At 37.8% G+C, this 19,895-nt stretch overlaps 1 pseudogene; it reads right to left on the bottom strand.

The window, feature by feature from the left end:
- Positions 1-234: 234 nt before the first annotated feature.
- Positions 235-16,179, bottom strand: LOC122135154 (annotated as a pseudogene).
- Between the last annotated feature and the right edge of the window lie 3,716 nt (positions 16,180-19,895).

Raw genomic sequence — 19,895 nt, 5'->3', positions numbered from 1 at the left:
CTCGGTCCCACAAGCCTGTGGATTCATTTTGGCCCCCTATGCCTACGGTGTCACCTCAGGTCTCCGACTGTGCTTAGGTCTCCACTTCCATTGGCTCTGTTCTCCATCATCTGTCCCCATGGTGTCAAAAGCATCTCCAACCGTGACATGAGTTCCGGAGCCCCCAATAAGAGTTAAGGGAATCCCCAAACAAGAAGATCCACAAGAGTTCACAGATTAAAGCCTGCAAATCTTTCAATCCTTTTGAGAGATGTCAGGACCACTAACAAAACTCCTCCTGACTCTAATGGCTCCAAACGGAGAATGCATCAAACCTTCAAAGACTAAAGAGAATACCAAGATGGAAAAAAGAAAGGCTGGAAATGCCTTAGCTGTCTAAGCCTGAAACAGGAGGGGACAAGTGAGTGTCTCTCCAAAGAGACATTATTAAAGGGATACTCCACTCCACAATGAAAATTTGTGTCACGGCTGACACAGAAGAGTGTACACAGTTTGCGTTCAGAGCAGGTGTTTTCCACAAAAATGGTACACTATGGTGATGTGGGGAGAGACAGAGGAGACGACTTGGTGAATAAAGCCGTTATTTTTGTTTTCTTCGTGTACAAAAAGTATTCTCGTCGCTTTCAAAAGTTACGGTTGAACCGCTGATAGCAGATGGACTATTCTGACGAAGTTTTGTCATACTTTCCTGGACCTTGACACTGTTATTTATTTGGCAGTCTATGGACAGTCACAAGCCTCCCGGTTTTCATCCAAATATCTTAAATTTGGTCCCGAAGATGAACAAAGCTGTTACGGGTTTGGAACGACATGGGGGTAAGCGGAATATGACAAAAATTTTATTTTGGCGTGGAGAAATCCTTTAACAGGCAAATACTGAGCAGCTATACACTCTACACAACACATCTTGTACAAAATGTAGTTGAGGCCGCACCTGCAGAAAAAAACACTCCCCAAGGAGCGTCACCACTGAACCAAAAGGCAAATGCCGAAATGGATCTACTTGGACTCTTTCCACACTCTCATCAAAACTGCTGGAAGCAGGTGTATTAGCGGGAAAGAATATAGAATGCCAGAGCAATGGAGGAGTCTGAGAAAAATCCAAAGGGGGCAATGGGATGTGTTTTGCTGAAAGCACACAAATCCAACTCTGCCATTTTAAACCTCAGCTCAAAAAGTCAATTCAAAGATGTTAAAACACTTACTTTTTAAATAGTGGAGCCACAAGAAGAAAACAATATGTGTCGTGTCTTAAATCACTAACTACCTGCTTATTACACAATTTAGCAATGTATAAACCCTATATACCTCAAACCCTAAAACGACTGTAAAAAAAAAGTGATAATTGAAACAACTTTACAGCTCAAATACAGCTTTTATAAAATTATTTCTGCTTTTAGAACCTCCTAAGTCTGAGCAGATTTTTATTTTAATCAATATATGCCACAAATGCTGTTCAACTGAACTGAACCTGGAATATTATTTTAATAACACCCCATTTGAGCAGGACACCATTCTAACCACTGCCACGATCAAATATTACTTGTGGATAACGATTCAGAATATAAAACCCTGGACCTATTCACACCACAAATGAACATTTGTGTGCCATCAATTTTTTTTTTCATTTTGTGAATACATACTGCAGACATTGTAGGACCCATACTTGCAGGCATCTAATGTTACCAAAGAAAAAAAAATAATTTATAATATATTTAAATGTGGAAAGATAAGATTAAGAAATGTTAAGAAATGTTTTTAAACTTGAGGAATATCATTCTACATGAGGAATCAAACAAACAAAACATAATTACTCTCTGGTTTTGCTGAGCAGAAAGGCAAATCTGTTTCATCAGTACATCAGATATACTTGAATCTCACCTGCTTCAGAAAGGTCACGCAAGGAGCTACTGAGCGTCTTGCTCCGCTTTAGCCCCTCCCCCATGGCGTGACGTGTCATCCAGACTAGTGCGGCCCTTGGTGCCATTTCCAGTCTCCCTTCTTTAGGCCCGACATGCTCTGAGACATACTGGGTCTGACCACTCCTTTCTTGTTTATCCAGCTCAGCTACAAACATTCAAACATACATACAGTCAACAATCATTTCAAACGTATAGCAAACACATGAAAGAGTCATACAGCATCCCTTCCTATATTAAAGCTAATGTCAGTTTAATGTATTTAGCATATAATCAGATGGCCCTGGAAGAGAGAGAGAGAGAGAGGAAGAGAGAGAGGAGAGAGAGAGGAGAGAGAGAGAGAGAGAGAAAGAATAATCAAGTCAGAATGGTAGATAGAAATGGTAACTCAAAACACAGGGGGAAAAAAACTATTAAAGAATGTTGAGTTAGATGTAAAAAATGATACAAAACCTCTTCTGATCTGACATACATATAGGTAGTCACAATGCAAGAAATCAGACCGCATATCTAATTTTATTTTTACACTAGAAAGTGGGCCCGGATCTGAATTGAAAATGTTAGATTTTTTAATGTTTATATGGTCATCCAAAAAAAAAATCTGATTTGGGCCCGACTGGGATTTCTGATTAGGTAACATGAGCCTCTGAGTCTGCCCCTTCCAATCAAACATGTACAGTAAATTAGCATTATAATATATACTAGATGACCTTGTCCCACATGTGAAATGAGTAACAGCATTCCTGCAAAGCTGAATATCCATAAATATGTAAATATGGACAGTCATATGTTAAATGAGACCATGACTGTGAAATCATAGATTTCATGGAGATCATGAAGTATTTTTATTTTTTTATTTTTGCAGTATATAAAAGTGTTTTTGCTCTCTTTAATCCTAAAAACTGTGATTCTGCATCTGTTACTACTACTGATGCTCAGCAATGGCTGAAAACTATACGGGCAGCTCAAAAAAAAAAACCACTGGTTTGGTAATGGTGAGGATGAGGAAGATATAAAAGGTTTGTTTACACTCTATCCGTGTACTTTCCATTTCCTGGACCTCAGCAATGGACTCTCGCAGGTCGCTGGTGAATTTTTTGCGGTCCTGAGAGTTGGGAGCATTCAAATTGATCAGGACTTTGAAGTCTGCACCAGGAATGGCTGAAGTCAGCCGGATACCATTTGGATAGACTGAGAAAATAAGAAAAAACCTGAGAAAGCATAACTTAAGCAATATGAAGGGAAATAAATTAACTATGTATTTATTTGGATTCTTTTAGGCTAATTCACACCGCACTGACAAACACTGGCAGAATGATGAGTTATTAATTTACATTACAATGGTTTAAGTGATAAAAATGAATATTGATTTTTTTTTTTATGGCACTTTTTTTATGGCTCTTCCACTCAGAAAGATTGAGTGTTTTCATATTTCTACACTGGTTCTCAAAGAGCATCACTTGCATCCCATACAGAGAGAAAGACTGCCTGAAACTATATGTCACTGTTTTCTTCTTCTGGAAGATCTTGGTAACCTGTCACAAAGTTGCAGAAATCACAGTGATCAGCATCAGCACATTTGTAGATATTTGAGTGTTTAGCTTTAATAGATGTCGTAACGTGCTAATATCATTTGTTATGTGTATCTTATTGATCTCTCACCACCAGGAGGTCATTAAACAGGAAGATCTCCCGCTGGTGCTGCCCCAGTTTTTGCAGTCTGTTGGGATCTGGGACCTCGAACAGTCTGCAGTAGCACACCAGCCTGCGATGGGCCTGAGACAGAACCTGTAACACACACACACACACAAACATGTTTGTTTTCTCTATAGTGGTGGGGACTTTTCCACTGACAGCCTATTTTTATGCTGAGCTATGATATTTTCTCTCTTCTATTGTTTTTATACAGACCTAGTCATTTAATCTATAACCTAACCACACCCTTACACTTAATTTCCTTTTTTAATATTGCTTTCACGGATGTCCCCCAAAAAGAGGAGCTTTTTATAAGATTTAGTTCGATTATTAGGACAAATTTTGCATCCAAAATATGGTTAAAGGGATAGTTCACCAAAAAATGAACTTTTATGTAAGCATTTATGCACACAGAAAAATGTGCAAGTTTTTTTTTCTTCTGCTGAACACACACACATTCACACTCATACTCCTCTCTCTCACACACACACACACACACACACACACACACACACACACACACACACACACAATTACATAGACTTCTATTGAAAATGCTATGGAAGTCAATGGCTACAAGCAACTGTGGTTATCAACATTTTTCTAAATATTTCTAAATATCTTACTTTTCTAACAATTTTGAGGTTAATGATAACGGAATTTTCATTTTTGGATGAACTATCCCTTTGACTACTGTAGGTACATACACACACCAGTCAGATTCATTTACATGACATGCAAAGCATTTCACTCATTCTTCACTCATTCACTCACTTTTCTGTTAGATTATCAGAATCAGAATCAGAATGAGCTTTATTGCCAGGTATGTTTACACATACAAGGAATTTGTTTTCATGGCAGAACCTTCCGCAGTGCAACAGAATGACAGTGACAGAACAAAAACAGATAATAAAAGAATAAAAAAAAGAAAAAAGTAAGTAAGGAATAACAATATATAAATTGACAATTGTATGTGCAGGTATATTACAATAGACACTTTTGTATGTACAGGTATATTATGTGCAAATTTGAAGTGTATACTAAGTATGTGTGTTAGATAAATAAGTGTATGAGTGTATGAGTGTATAAATAGTGTTGTGTGTTCCACAGTTATTGTCAAGTGTTCATGAGATATTTGGATCTGTTACCAAATCTATACCTAATGTATCAGTATTTAAATTCTGCATCTAGAGTTCTACATCCAGCACAAAATATGCAGTATGACGTTAGGCTCAGATAAGAAAATGAAAGAGTGCAAAGTGCCTGTAGTAGTGACGTAAAGGAGTGATGATATGCACACACAGACAGACAGCTGCTGTATATACTGTATCATGAAGTATACTTACACATCCAAAGGCCATGGTGAAGTGATCCCATCTGTAATGTAAGATAAAAAAGTCAAGATATATGTGTGAACTAATGCAATTCACTTTTCAAAATTCAAAAGTGTCGTATCTGAATTGTTGAAGAAATGATCAAAGACGTCTTATTCTACAACTGATAGACTCATTATCCTCAGCAATTACATGGATAGTGTTTAAGACATTCAATCTCTGAAATTCTGTCAGGGGATTAAAAACAAAAGTCTGCATCTTTTAGCAAATTTAGTACAGTTTCATAGAGCAGTATTAAGAGGAACCTACTTGCTTCTTGCCCACAATGAGTTTCTCCACCTTCTGCACCTGAGTCACGTGGTCGTCATTGGTTTTGAGCTCCTTCTTCTGGATCCGCTCGTAAATCCCAACCAGCATCTCCCGAGGGATGTCTTCGCCATCATCAACCCCTCCAACACAAACACAAGACTGGCCTTACAGCTGGAACACAGAGGTATACAATATACACTACAGTACACATGTATTTGTTTTGTTTTCCTATCTATCCGGTGTTCAGTTGAGCTGTAGCCACGGACTCATCCTTGACGGATGTGATTTATGGATGTGAATGTTAGCTCATTTATTAGCATGAAAAAAACAGTGTGTTTCAATCAAACCTCGTAGATTCTTGACGAAGTCCTCAAGTTTCATCTTTCGTTCGAGCTTGACATTGGGGCTGTACATGTCTGTGTTGAGGAGGATGATGGCGAAAGCCAAGATGAAGATGGTGTCAGGGTTTCTGAACTGACGGACCACATCAGGGTTACAGATGCAGTAGCGCTGGCTGAACAAAGACACACCACAGATCACTGTAACTCTGGTCAATCATGTTAAAACATTACAATAACCAAGCAATGAAAATGATCTAGTGCTGATCTAGTTGTGTATTTTTGTCATTTCTAAGTTATAACACTGCAGTTCTAAAATCTGCAGTTATATTGAATGAATGATTGTTTAGTGTATGTCTGTATACTAGTTGTATGTTCTGTAATGTGATAGCACACCTGAAAGCCTCAATCAGGCGCTCCACCTTCTGTGCCTCTCCCTGAACCCGGATTTGAGCCTGGAATTGCGCAAAGCTTCATCCAGCTCCATCCCTGAGAAATCCAGCTCATCCACCACACAGCTGCAACAGAACACCACTTCAATTTTTTTTCTACAAACATGGGATTTACGTCTGTAATTTGTACCTGTGTGTATTTTATTTGTGGAAAGTGGCAATTATAAATGTAGACATATAAATAAAAAAAATTATGAAAAATGTAAATACTTACTCTAAAACATCTCTGTTGAACTGTTTCTGTCTGTTCCCGAGAAATTCCCCAATTTGTCTACTCAAGCCTTTCCTCTGCAGCAGGAAGTGGGCCCACACCCACGGGCGTGTCAGGAATGAAGCCCCTCTCCGTCAGTTACTGGATGCCCTTCTCTTGCTTTCTGAAAGTAGATCAGCAAGTTAACGTCTCATTCTACTGAAAACTCAAAATCATACCACATCAATGTTGGTTTAGGACATGCAAAAGGAAACATGAATGCAATGCAAAACATTATTTGAAAAGAAAAAAAAACTCCTTAGAGTTATGACATCTTTGTGTGATAAGTAGCTGAATAATTGTACAGCTAACCACAGACGTCCCTCTGAAATGTTCTCTGAAAAAAAAGCTAAACACCATACACACACAGTTTTGATTTGTACTCTCATTCCAGTGTGGAATATACGAACTTCTCTTTTTTTATATTTGCGTTTGACAAACAGTTTTCATACATGTCTGGAAATTAGAGAGTGAGCAGGATTATATGTTAGAAAAAAATAAAATAAATTGGTTCTGAATAATTTTGTTATCTGCTTTTGTGCAATGGCAATCCTGACTGACTAGCCTACTGATGTAACAGGATGGTGAACTTAATATTTGATTTATTTGATAAATTGAACTGCAAAAGTTTAAAATGGAACAAAGTTTATTTGTAATTTAATTTATTTTTATTTTATTTTACTTGCATCCCCTTTATGATTGCAATTACATTTTATTGACTTACACAGATTAAAACTACATTTGCTTTTATTGACGTCGCAATTTCATGCTTTCACTGTTTAGTCTAAAATGCCTTTTCGTGGCAGGTTTTATGTTTCTACAATTTCTGTTCAACCTTGTTATGCTGTGACATTTCTATATAAAAATGCTTAGATGTTTCAGACATCATAAGTCTCTTTAAAGACCCCATGAAACAAACATCTCTCTTACAGTCCTAGTTTATTTTCCTCATCAAGCTTAATAAGGCAAATTAGGTGATGTGATGGAGTATTGTTTGCTAACCAAGACTAATCCTGGCCAATTTTGCTCATTTTGACCACTGATCATCAACCATGAAACATTTAACCCTAAAAACATTTTGTTTATATACAGTTTTATACAGTACATGAATTACAAACTTACTGTTGTGGGGCATAAATAATATGATGTTTTAGATTTGGGCTTGGATAAATGACTATTGATAGCTTGCTAGGCTGTAACTGCATATTCTGAATTGAAAGTAATAGTTAAAGATCCTGCAGTCACTGTCCTGGTACTGTGAAAACGTGATTTCTTGAAAGTTCAAAGTTTTGTGAAAATTATATAATTCCCTCTAGAGTCCCACTTTTTCTAAATTATGATCAAATTGGTGATAAAATTAGTGGAAATACACCTAAACAACAAATAAAAGGATAAGGTAAAAAAACATAAGACTGAAGGAAAATATAAAAATAAAATATTAAAATATAAAAAAATATGTATATGTATAATAAAAAAAATAACATTTATGTGTAACAACTGAAATACATACTTATTAAAGAGGTTGAGGCCGATGCGGTATTGTCTCTTGCGCATGATATCGCTGCTGAGCGCTGGAGAGTCCCAGCTGTTGCGAGTGTCTTTGTGGTAAGTGTGTTTGCTGAGACTCTGTTCTCTCAGACTCTCGTCTCTAGATGGCAATTCTGAGTTTATCGTGTCAATGGAGTTTGAATTGCTGTTGATACTGTCATTGTCTCCGTCTGAGAAGTCTGACTCGGACTTGCTCTGCCGGTTGCCGTTGGTGGCCAGGTGGCTCTCCACCTGCCGGTGTCTAAGCGGCTCTTCATCTCGAGAAAGCGAGGGAACTCTAGGAGGTAGTCCATGTGCGACTGATTTGGGGACTTGCCCGTGGTGCTGCTACAGTCTGTTCGTGAATATTTTGTGGCTGGACCAAACCATGCTCAGAGCGATCGCTTACATCTGTGGAGCTGTCGGTGGGAGGCTCGATGGTCAGCTGGGGTAAATCTGCACAGAGCCGCGGCCCCCCTGGCATTCGAAGGAAGGAGTGTCTGTGTCCACCTTGTCATCCTTGGACCAGCCGATAGTCTGCATGCACTGCTCAGACTCAGAGCTGGAAGGCTGAACCAGTGGAGAGAGCTCCTCTTCATCGATGAAGAGCGTCACGTCACACATCTCATCCAGCTTGTGGTGCTCATGGGGCTGAGGGAGCTCATCATCTGGCTGCATGCCCTCTTCACAAAGCGCCTGCTCGGGATGCAGCTCCTCTTTGTGCAGACTACGACAGGTCAGTGTGTCATCGATCGACCTCGAGAAAGTGTCCTCTAGTTCTGTGATTGTGTCTGTTAAGTCGTTTTGAGTTTCTGGGCCTTCCAAAATGACAGGAACCATCTCTCCAGCCTGCACCATGCCTCCTACTTGGCTGGCATCGTCCAGGAGAGACATTTGCCTCCCCTCCAGAACAGAGCCGTGGACTTTCTCAGGTCCCTCAAATGAAAACTGCAACCTCATGTTGGACAGAAGGATCCTGCGGGTCATGCGGTTCTCCGACAAAGTCGAGCTCCTGAGACGCTCAAAGTTCTTGTTCATCTGGTATTGGCGGAAAGCTGTCTGGATGGTGCGTGCAGCATGACGGGTTATGAAACGGCCTCCGTATTTCCGCTCAAGCATTTCCATCTTAGAAAACCAAGAAACATATGAATAAGACGGTATCATAACAAACCATTTAGGGTTAATTAGAAAGTTACAACACATATTGTATAAACAATAGTGTTTTTGGTTATACTTCATTTTAATAGTCCACTTTAGACATTCTACTAACTATAGTGTATGAAATTTAGCAAACACATAATCATAAAAAAAAAACAACACTGAACATTTAAAGTTTATATTATCACACACAATAAAAGCACATTTACTAATTATCAAAACACATAAATCACAAATTAACGCCTTATTCTGCATGACCATATTCTAGATGCCTTAATCCTACTCCGTACCTAAACTTCATGTCAACTAACTCTCATTGGAGTATTAGCAGACTGTTAGTTTAGGGTTAGTATTAGTAGAATAAGTTAACGTTGTTGATAATGATTGTGCAAACTATGAAATGCAGCATAGGCTAAGTTCACACCTCTGATCCACTGTTAATTTGCTGGGACACTGTACCTTCTTGTCCTGCAGGTCTGTGGAGAGCTCATAGCACTCAGAGAGGCAGCGCGAGCGCTTGATGGCCTCCTCCTCTGCCTGCTTGCGGAGGATGGACTGAGAGTGCTGTAGTTTTGGCCGCTGAGGGCGCTGTGGGCCTGGCTGGACGCTGTGGCTGTACACTGGGCTTTCAAACTGCTCCGGACTTAAGGCAGAACTGTGTGTGACAGGGCCATGGCCATATCCTGTGCTGGTGTCCAAGGAAGGGCCGGGCTCACAGTTTTGAACACTCCCCTCCACACTAGACAAGACAAGAAAGCAAATGAATGAATGTTAAAATACACATTTACATCATTTACATGGTTAAATGAGTCATATTCACTAACAATTTCACACACATTGCATGTGCAGAAGATTCTCATGCAAACTTTCTGCGGTGCTTATGCACAAACATTTGTTTAGCCTTTCTAATGTTGACAAATCCATCCAGACTGTTTTAATGGGCAAGTACATGCCCATAGTTATGATTTAGTATCTAAGCTTTCTGCATAACCCGTCCTGTAACAGTTCTCAAAGCTCTCTAAAGATGCACCCTCGATTTTTATGTAAATCCAAGTGTACCATTCCCAACACCAGCTTAGATATACAAAGCTTTTATATGCTTCTGTGGTAGCCTGCATTTTCATGCCTGACCTAGATTGAGCTTTCATTTTTGTTACTCTGAAATAAGTACGATTTAGTGGCTGTTCACACCAAATGCTTTTCAGTTTGTTAAGTTACGCTTTGTGTTAAACTTCTTTTAATTGGAGCTGCTTTCCCGAATGCCATGTCGTGAGCTGCTGCAAAAGTTTTAATATGCAAATTCAAAGTTCAAGCACACTTATAAGACTTATTTTGGAATAAATTTTTTTCTGCCTTCAAATGTGATTCCTGGTCATCTGACCTGCATCTAAATACTCGTATCGTACAGTGTGTGCTCCGATTCCTATGCTCACACACTCAGAATCATGATGAAATGGTCAGCGGAGCGCCAGTGAAGTTACATGTTAGAACAAACTGTGGCATAACGTAACAATTCCATCAACATTAGAGGGTAGTTACATAAATCATGCTATTTAAGACTGCACTGATCACTTCAAAGCAAAGATAGAAAATTTTCCTCCTCTTCCTTTCCAGAATCAGATGCAGTGTTCTGACAATTTGTAAGCCACGACAGAAATGTTCAAAAGCATTGGCATGCTATAAAGCATCACATTTGGTTGTGCTCATATTCAATACTTGTGAGAACTATTCCAAGTATATTCTGGCAGTCAGGTGAGACTTAAGTAAACAGGTGGCACAAAAAAATTGCATACGTGTCAAAAGATTGGATCTACGCGAATGCAGCCTTCATTCTTCAATTTAAAAAGATAATAGTATATAAAGAAACATTTAGGGGTGAACACACTCCATGTTTCTAGATCCACCAGGAGTACTGTGATTTCGGCAATTGATTCTAAGTTTCAAACTAAATTTAGAAAACATTTAATTGCGAACAAATTTAATTGCGAACTTAATAATGACTTTGCCTTAAAGCTATTATATACAGTTTTTAGGCACAAATAAACAACAACAACAACAAAACTCGTAAGCAAACAAAAAACATTAAAAAACTCATAAATAAAAAACCAGTTATTAGTGGTCCTTGCTAATGAAAGAGATATTTCAAAGAGACATTATGGCCTGGTAGGGTCCATCTGGATTTGGTCTATTAAGCAACCACCTAATTACCCTCCCAGAAACCCCTAGCAACCAAAAAGAATCCCTACGGCCCGCAACAACCTAGCAAAAGTTTTTTTGGTAGAAAATGTATAAAAAAATCGAATCAAAATCCAACTATTTAGGGGCAAAAGTAAGAAAATATTAACAGAACAAACAACTTCTGAGAGCAGACTTGATTAAAAATCTTCATGAATGATAACAGCTGAAACAAACATGGTAAACTTAAAGGAAAAAAATAGTGGCATTACATATTACAACTAATAATTTTGTCAGCTGGATAAAGACCTAATCAGAATTAATTCTACCAAATAAACTCAAGTGATCAAGTTAAGAGAGTTGTCTGATGGTCTGCAGATCTATCCGGCACATGCTTAGCACACAAACTCAGTAACAGAGATCTGTCCTTATTATTTTTAATTAAGCCATGTATCTGTGGATCAGCTATGCTTACTTTAGTCTTCAGGTAGAGCATATATCTTCCATATTTACATGAACATTACTCACTGACTCTTACTCTTTGCAGAATTTCGACGTGAATGTTGTCCAAAGAAAGATCTCCTGCCAAAGAAGTTCTGTTTCTTCTGCTTATCTGCCATTATAAGCCACAAGTTCAAAGTGCAGTTCAGTTTCCTGCAGAGAGCCAAAGTCTGCTCTGATGAAACCAATCATTTACACACCAGCACATCACGCTCGGCGTAGAACTCACTTGCATGTACAGGATTTTACTCAAATAATGTAGAAAAAAACTTCCTTCAACAACTTCCTCCTCCGAGTTTGAAGTTGTCATGCCTCTAGTCACATGCATCACTGTACAAACAACTGTAAACAAGACCTCACAATGCAGCGGGAGCAGCTGAAGGCAAATGTAAACTAAGCACACCTTAGAAAGTGAAATACAGTGGACTTCTGCACAACTATTAGGCTGTTCTAACTAATCAAAAGACACACTACTGATACTTCATCCTAAAATATAATATACTTTCATTCATTACATTTAAGTTAGAAAAATGAAATATATAATAACGAAAATATTATCCTGTTGATCAGTTTTTTTTTTTTTTTTTTTTTTTTTTTTGAATGATATAAAATGTAATGGGCTTCTGTAAGCATGCTAGAAGACTAGTCATAGCTTTAAAGTAGTAGTAAAAATAGCATTGGTATTGAAATATCAGTGCTTGCTATCGACTTTTCAACCTTATATACAATACAGTACAGAACTGTTCATGACAAATTGTGAGGCATTAATAGGGGACTATAGGTGAGGAACCAGATGAGTGCCATGTCCACACATTCACACAGAGTACATGCAGTCATAGAGATGTGCTGCAGACACAGTGAAATTCACACTTCTTGCATAATATCTCTCGAGACGAATCTCATGCACCATCTGTCCTGGCAAACACTGACACGTTCCTCTCTCGCGGGTGGCTAGCCTAACAGTGCTCAGACAGAAACGCCAGCACACAGTTTAGAAACCATGCTGCTCATGTAAAATCAGGCTGAGATGGTGAAGAATTTCAGTGTGCATTTACTGCTAAATTGTAACATTTAGGATTTAACATTTTTAACATGTAACGGATATTTATGCAGCATCCAAAATTAAGTTGATAACAGCAACTAAAAGAGCAGCACAAATTAGCATCGGTTCGCAAACAAGCAGAGCGACGATAATCAGGTGTGTGTAATGTAATAACAACACAGACACAACACAGACACCATGCCTTCTCATTTTTATTTTTTAACTGCATCTTTAGTAAATCCTGACAGTAGTTTTTTTAATGCCAAAAAAGGGGCTCGCACTGACACAAGCTGTAAGTAAATCTGGCCCTCAATCTGAATCTGAAATTCATATTCCCATCTACGCATCGAAATTATATCAATTATTTCATGTTAATCATATTTGAATAGGTTCTCATAAACAACTCTCAATGTAGATACTTCACCAGGAATGCCTCTGTAACTGAGGTTTTAAACTAGTGATTTGAATCTTGGCAGAACTCTGTGAAAGTGTGCGTGTGCTCAAGCATGAGTGACTCAGGCTCTTCTAGTGAGGTCATTTCCCCATCATAGGTCACATTAAAAAGGAACAGCTGCTTTATGATTGAGGGGGAAATGAAGAACGGTCTAAAATGACATTTCCTCTTGCAGTCTCACAGACTCACAGAGCCCCACAGTCTGAATTGTGTTTCTAACAGTAAATTAAGATTGGCCACCAAAACCACAGAAGATTTCCACAAGAAAACTGAAGAAAAACAAAAACAAAAGACAAATGTGTTCTCTCATGTTGCACTGCAGTTTGTCTATTAATAAAACAATTTGTATTGTATAGATTGTGTTAGAATGATTTAATTTAATTTGTAATTTGACTTTTTTTTTTGTTGTGTGTGTGTGTGTGTGTGTGTGTGTGTGTGTGTGTGTGTGTGTGTCATCTGTCAAACAATCCCCACTAGGTGTTTGCAGGGGAATTCCAGCATTCCAAGTGAATAAAGGTGGATGAGAAAGAGGGCAGGAGAAATCTTTGGGACTTTTGGGAATGCATCATGTTAATGAAGAGCAGACGTCAGCCCTGTGTGAGTGAGTGTGTGTTTGAGCATGCTGGTCGTCTCAAGTGGATTTCCGTATGTGCCTGCAACACACTGCAGACCAGATGAACCAGATGACAGAGTCAAAGCCACACTTAAAACTCATTGTGTTAGATAACTAAAATAAATGCCACTTGGTTTGATGTTTAAAGAGGGACAGCTCAAGCGCAATGTTTCACAAAAAATAGGTTTTAATTGAAAATAACTACAACAAATGAGATGTACAGTTCAAAATGACTGATAGAGTATTGCAAGACTTTTTTGCTTTGTCAAACGTTAGTGGAATATGTTCATAGCTGTGATGAACTACACCTGCGGTCACTCTGCTGTGTGTGAACTTGAGAAGAACTGACTTGTCTCTGACACCAGTTTCTTAAAAGTCAATGCAAAAGGAAAAGAGAAGTCAGTTCTGAGAAAAGCTCTGGCAGAATTAGTTTACTGATGCCACTTGCTTTGATATTTTGTTATCTATAATATAATAGCATGCAGACACTTGACATAAAAGTTACATAGTGTGTGTGACATAAATGTTTTAATACTTCTTGAAGCCACTACAGATCCTACATAGTAGCTCCTCATGCAGACCTTTTGCAATTAGTCATTGAATTGTTAGATGATACAATCACTGGCAGCCAAAGAAATCACACAGGCATCGCATAACCAACAATATTACAATAAAATAACACGTTTGCTGATTTGTAGTTTTGCTGTAGGGCTGTTGGCACAGGATATGAGGTGGCTGTTATGTGTCCTCCAGCAAAGGAAGCAGCCGTTCCCTGCTGATCTTTCTGGTGTTATTCTGTTATCTAGCTCAGCACTGCAGACATGTGACATAGTACACAGCACACAAGTGTTGAGCTGAAAACTCAGGCCACGATTTCCATCATCACAGGGGAAAAAAGGTAATAAAAAACACAAACAGCAACTTTAATTTGAAAATTCTTCCAGAATGTCGAATGCCTCATGGCCTTCCAATAGTTAACAGAGAAGCACAGACCTTACACAACAACACTGGACATTATAAATAATCCATTATGTGAAGCTTTAAAGCACCACTCTGCAAGATAGTCTTGAATAAGATGTCTAACCTCAGCCCAGGACATCTCTGATTAATAAATAATGCTAAATTATTCAGCTTCATGCTTTCTAAGAACTCTGTGTTCGAGACGTGATAAATGTGGACTGTCATGTTACACTGTATCTCTCAGCTGGACAGGCTAAAAAAACACTATCATTAATGTGATCATCTCATAAATATAGAGCAATGCTTCTGTCAGCACACATGACCTTTGCTACAGGGACTACAGAATGAATGACAACTAACATAAACCAACACAAAACACACAAACAGCACATGACTAGCTTCTGTATACACAGGCTTTTCAATACACACACATTTTACAGCACTTTGAAACATTTATTGACTTAATTCGGATGTACTGCAACTTAACAAAGGCCACTTCCAGTAACATCACTGAATACATCAATATAAACAAATATTCTTTAATGGCATTCGTTTTATTCTATTATCAAACCACACTGTTTAATCATTAGTTCAGACCTAAACTTGCACACAAACAATAGTTATAGTCCAGTCTTACCAGCTATCCAGCTCCAGTTCAAGCAGAGACTGCGTTTTTTCTGAGTTGCACTGCAAACACCACATATCTGCAGAAGAACACACGTCCACAACGCAGCAAAGTCAACCATCACTGGATCCAAGCGCTCCAGGGCTCTTGAGAACAGCTCTACTGCTCACCGTGACTGCTCTGAGAGACCGAGCCTGTCTCTCTCTCTCAGCGTTATCTGTCACATTCACCAAGAGGAATTCCACCGACAGATTTGATGCCAACTGCCTATGAATGCAAAGTCTGCTTCAGATGCACAGTGAAAGAAGGCGGGAGAGAGGGAAGGAACCAATGAATGAGTGAACACTCACAGGGTGACTTCTGCACGGGGCGGCAGAGGAATGCAACTGGGAAAAAGAGGAAGCACCTCTATTAATAGAGCCTTTCAGAGAAAGCGAGAGAGATTGTCCTGTTCAAACTCTCCAGCATTTGCTGCTCTGCTCTGCTCTGATAATCATGCTTTGTGTGTTTAGACTCTGAGAGACAAATGCATACTCTTCCTCAGCATCACAAAAACATGGTGCACGTTTTTAGAGTGAAAAATACGTTGAGTATTAATTGAACTTGTTTCAGTGACCCTCCTTTGAATATATATGTGAACACAAACTTTATATAGGTTGTCTTGATTCGTTTTCACTCTTTTTCTATTCTTATAGTTACACTTGTAAAGAATACAGCCTGACAGTACATAAACCAGTTCACCAAATCAATGGAAATAGATTTTATACAAAAATATACATCATTTATTGATTAAACTAAATAATCATTATTTCTCATTACTAACATCAGAGATGCAGATAAATATAAAACGTTTAAATTTATTCTATAAACTTCTGTCATTTCTGTCATCTGTACTAGTTGGGCTCTAAATATTTGTGAAGACATAAAAGTGATTATATTTACACATAAATTACACAGCTTTAACATAAACACATAAACTTAATTTAAATAATAAATTGCTTATTTAAACAATAAACTTAAATTACCTGCATATTTGTTTTCATATTTAATATTGATAAATAGATTATTGATTATTTATATATTTAGTTTTAACATAAACAAAATAATAGCATATTAATGGAGTATATTGGGCCCTACATATTTCATTACATTATAAGGTATCATATATAATTCAAGTATATACACAGGTCAAGTACAATAATATATCATGTGACATGCAGCTATAGTCCTGGACTGACAGTGCTCTAGAAGACGCATGAGGAGCGAGAGATGGGGTGTAGAGGTGCTGGAAGGTTCACTGACCCTCTCATCTGAGGTGACAGGAAAAAGAGAAAATAAGTACCAGATGGCCAACTGTTTCCTTTACAAGGACACCAATCACTGCGCAGCATTGCTGGATGAAGGTGACCAGGTCCTCTAATTAGAAGCAGGACATTTCTCTCCCTGTGGAGAAAATGACTGCTTCCTTTGGTTTGCTGCAACTAACACCTCAAAGAGTGCATTGCTAAAGGGAACAGTTCACAAGAGAAGCAGCGCCAACTACTGTACCATGGGTCAATTAAAGAATGACACTTGATCTCTGTGAGCATGTGGCAGAACTGAAGTTGTGTCCATAGCAGTCAAGTGCAGCTGTTCCTCCTCCAGACCCCACAGTACGCTTCTGCATGTGTCACCTGTCCCAATCCTCCCCAGTGCAGAAAACAGACATGCATACAGCATACCTCAGACAGAACATGCAACAATGGATCTGATGTGATTCAAAAGTACATCTTGAATGTTTTCACTTCGTATCACACTAACATGTGCTGTACACTGGGGCTTCAGGGGAGGGTTCAGAAAAAGATTGGCTGCAGCCAGGCTGATGTCAGATCCGGGAAGTCCAACAGGCCTCTCATAAAACATCTGCTTCAACTCTAAGTATTTGCCTGCAATGAAGACTATCTCCCACCAGGCCCACAATCATGGCATCTTATTATTGCGCTTGTCAGTCATTTTTATATTCTCATTAACCAGCCTTAAGTAATCATAAAGTTATATGGTTTAACAAGAACTGATCAGAAAATATGAAAAGAGAAAAGGGGCCTCCACCCTCAAGGGTGCAAAAGAGCAACACCACCCATGAAAAATGTCATCCAGTACCAGCGGAAACTGATGTCATTCCATAGTTCTGATGTGCTTTCTCTGATGTTGTGTGGTCATATCTGCTGAGGTTTGTTTAACTAGGATCTCTGAGAAGAATTCCAGTGGCATTTTCACTTCAGGAAGGGGATGCCATTCGTAGGCACATTCCAAGTGAAAGTAAACAACGAGATCCCTTCCCTTTCACAAGTCTGTTAGTGATGGTTACTTCAAGGAAGTCATTTTACCGATCATGGTCACATGACCCAGTTCCAACTGGTTAGATTTTTTTTGGGGAAATGAAAGGGATTTCTTTAGTTTATTCATTCTAACTGCAGCCAATGGAAATGCTTCTCTATCAGTGCATGTTCTACTCCTCACAGCACAGATCGTGAAAGTAGACTGTTTCAGGTAAATTAATATTTTTGCAGAAAATCTAAACATCTTATTTTAACAGATTTAATAGATTGATGATGATGTTTGATGTTTTAAATTGTATCTATGTAAATGCTAACCTGTATGTATTTCTAGTGTTCTGTATTTATTCCACTTGTCAGGCCGCCATTGTAAATAAGAACCTGTTCTCAATGACTTGCCTGTAAAAATAAAGGAAAAAAAAAAAAAAAAGATGCCACTTGCAGAAAGCTTGAAATGGGTAAAGCTGTGTCCCTGTGATTGGAAGCACATTCTGATTTTATTTTCCCACTGTTGTTCCTGCATACACTCCACACTTTTAAAAATAAAGGAAAACCCTAAACAAATAATGATTGTTCTTACATTCTCTACATAAAATTCCTATTTTATGCATTTCACTGAGGCCTGGACCCACCAAATTACACAAGGACTAACAGTACAAAAATCCACTATAGTACTAAATGTCTGATAGGCACATAGAGTAATATAGCAATGTACGGTGCCCGTAAGGTGACATTTTCGGTTCACTTAGTTATATCATCTCCACACCATAATTACAAAATGTAAACATACATGATATTTACTATCCAAAACAAGCATTATCAAAAGAACGACATCCATTTCTTGTGTCCACGAGTTTAATGCGTAAACAAACCTGCGTGACCATAGCATTTTGGGATTATCAGAGATGGATTCATTAATATTTTACTTCGAATTAAGAAATTATTATATTATTTATTATAGAAATTATTACATTATTAAATTATAACATTAACCATAGGCCTTGGCTACGGGGCTGTATTACGTGGGATAGTCAGCATTCGAATGAAGTTTCTCATGAATAATTGTTGCATAAAGTGCATAATATAAAATAGGCCTGCAAGAAATTTTTTTTATCCATCCTACAGTCTTGTAAGTCCATTAACTGATCGTCTTTCCCCATAATATTATTATAATAATAATAATAATAATAATACTATTATTATTATATATATTATTATTATTATCATTATTATCCTATTATTATTGGTTATATTTTTATATTCCTTTATATTCATTGATTGAAGATATATTTCATTTTATTTTGTCTAATTAATAGACCATAATTATAAACACTATAGTGTTTCGTTGAGGAATTAATCATTCACGTAGTTTCATTTGTAAATGAAAACAAAACACTAATTTATCATTACACATGGGCATAAATACAATCATAAAGTAAAACATATATAAGTAAATATTATTTATTGTCATGATTGTCAGGCGGTTATTTACAAAATAAATAGCAAATGCTAGCATGATTATACAAAACGTTAACTAGGTAAAGCGATACACAAAATAAGCACAGAATAAGAAATAAGTATGCATAACAATACATATAAAAATATAGCCCTAATAAGTTAAAGTAATAATAATAATATACAAATATTAAATTAAATGTTTAATGTTAATTAAAATGTTTTATCTATTTTTGATAGTCACACAGGTTTTTTTTTACGCATTAAACTCGTGGCCATGAGAAATGGATGTCGGTCCCTCGACAAAACATATTATCACGTTCCCACGAGTTAATATGACGTTCCCTCAAATTAATATCTCATGGCCACAACATATTATCACCTTCCCACGAGTTAATATGTTGTGGCCACGACAAAACTAATTGAACCGACCATGTCACCTTAAGGGCACCGTACAATGTAAATATTTTTCTATGAGAAATGTTTGTGAATATAAATCGGACTTGTGTAACAATGTCAGGTCACGAAACCAAGAAGTAAAAAAGTTTTCGATAACTCAAATAATTGTCTAAAACAACAAATATATATTCAACAGAAGAAGACATCAGATAACAATCAGTGAACGGAGCGGAGCGAGGAGTGGAGCGGATGGAGGGGATTTATTTTAAGTCAGAGCTTTGTGGTTTTATCTCACACCGAGAGCGCTTCACTGCTGCTCCATCACGAGCACAATTAATGCCAACAGCCCATAATGTAACTGCATTTTATCAAGA

Source organism: Cyprinus carpio, chromosome A23, assembly GCF_018340385.1.
Source record: "Cyprinus carpio isolate SPL01 chromosome A23, ASM1834038v1, whole genome shotgun sequence".
Classification (NCBI taxonomy): Eukaryota; Metazoa; Chordata; class Actinopteri; order Cypriniformes; family Cyprinidae; genus Cyprinus; species Cyprinus carpio.
The sequence above is the reverse complement of the archived record's forward strand: the minus strand, read 5'-3'. Positions and strand labels throughout refer to the sequence as shown.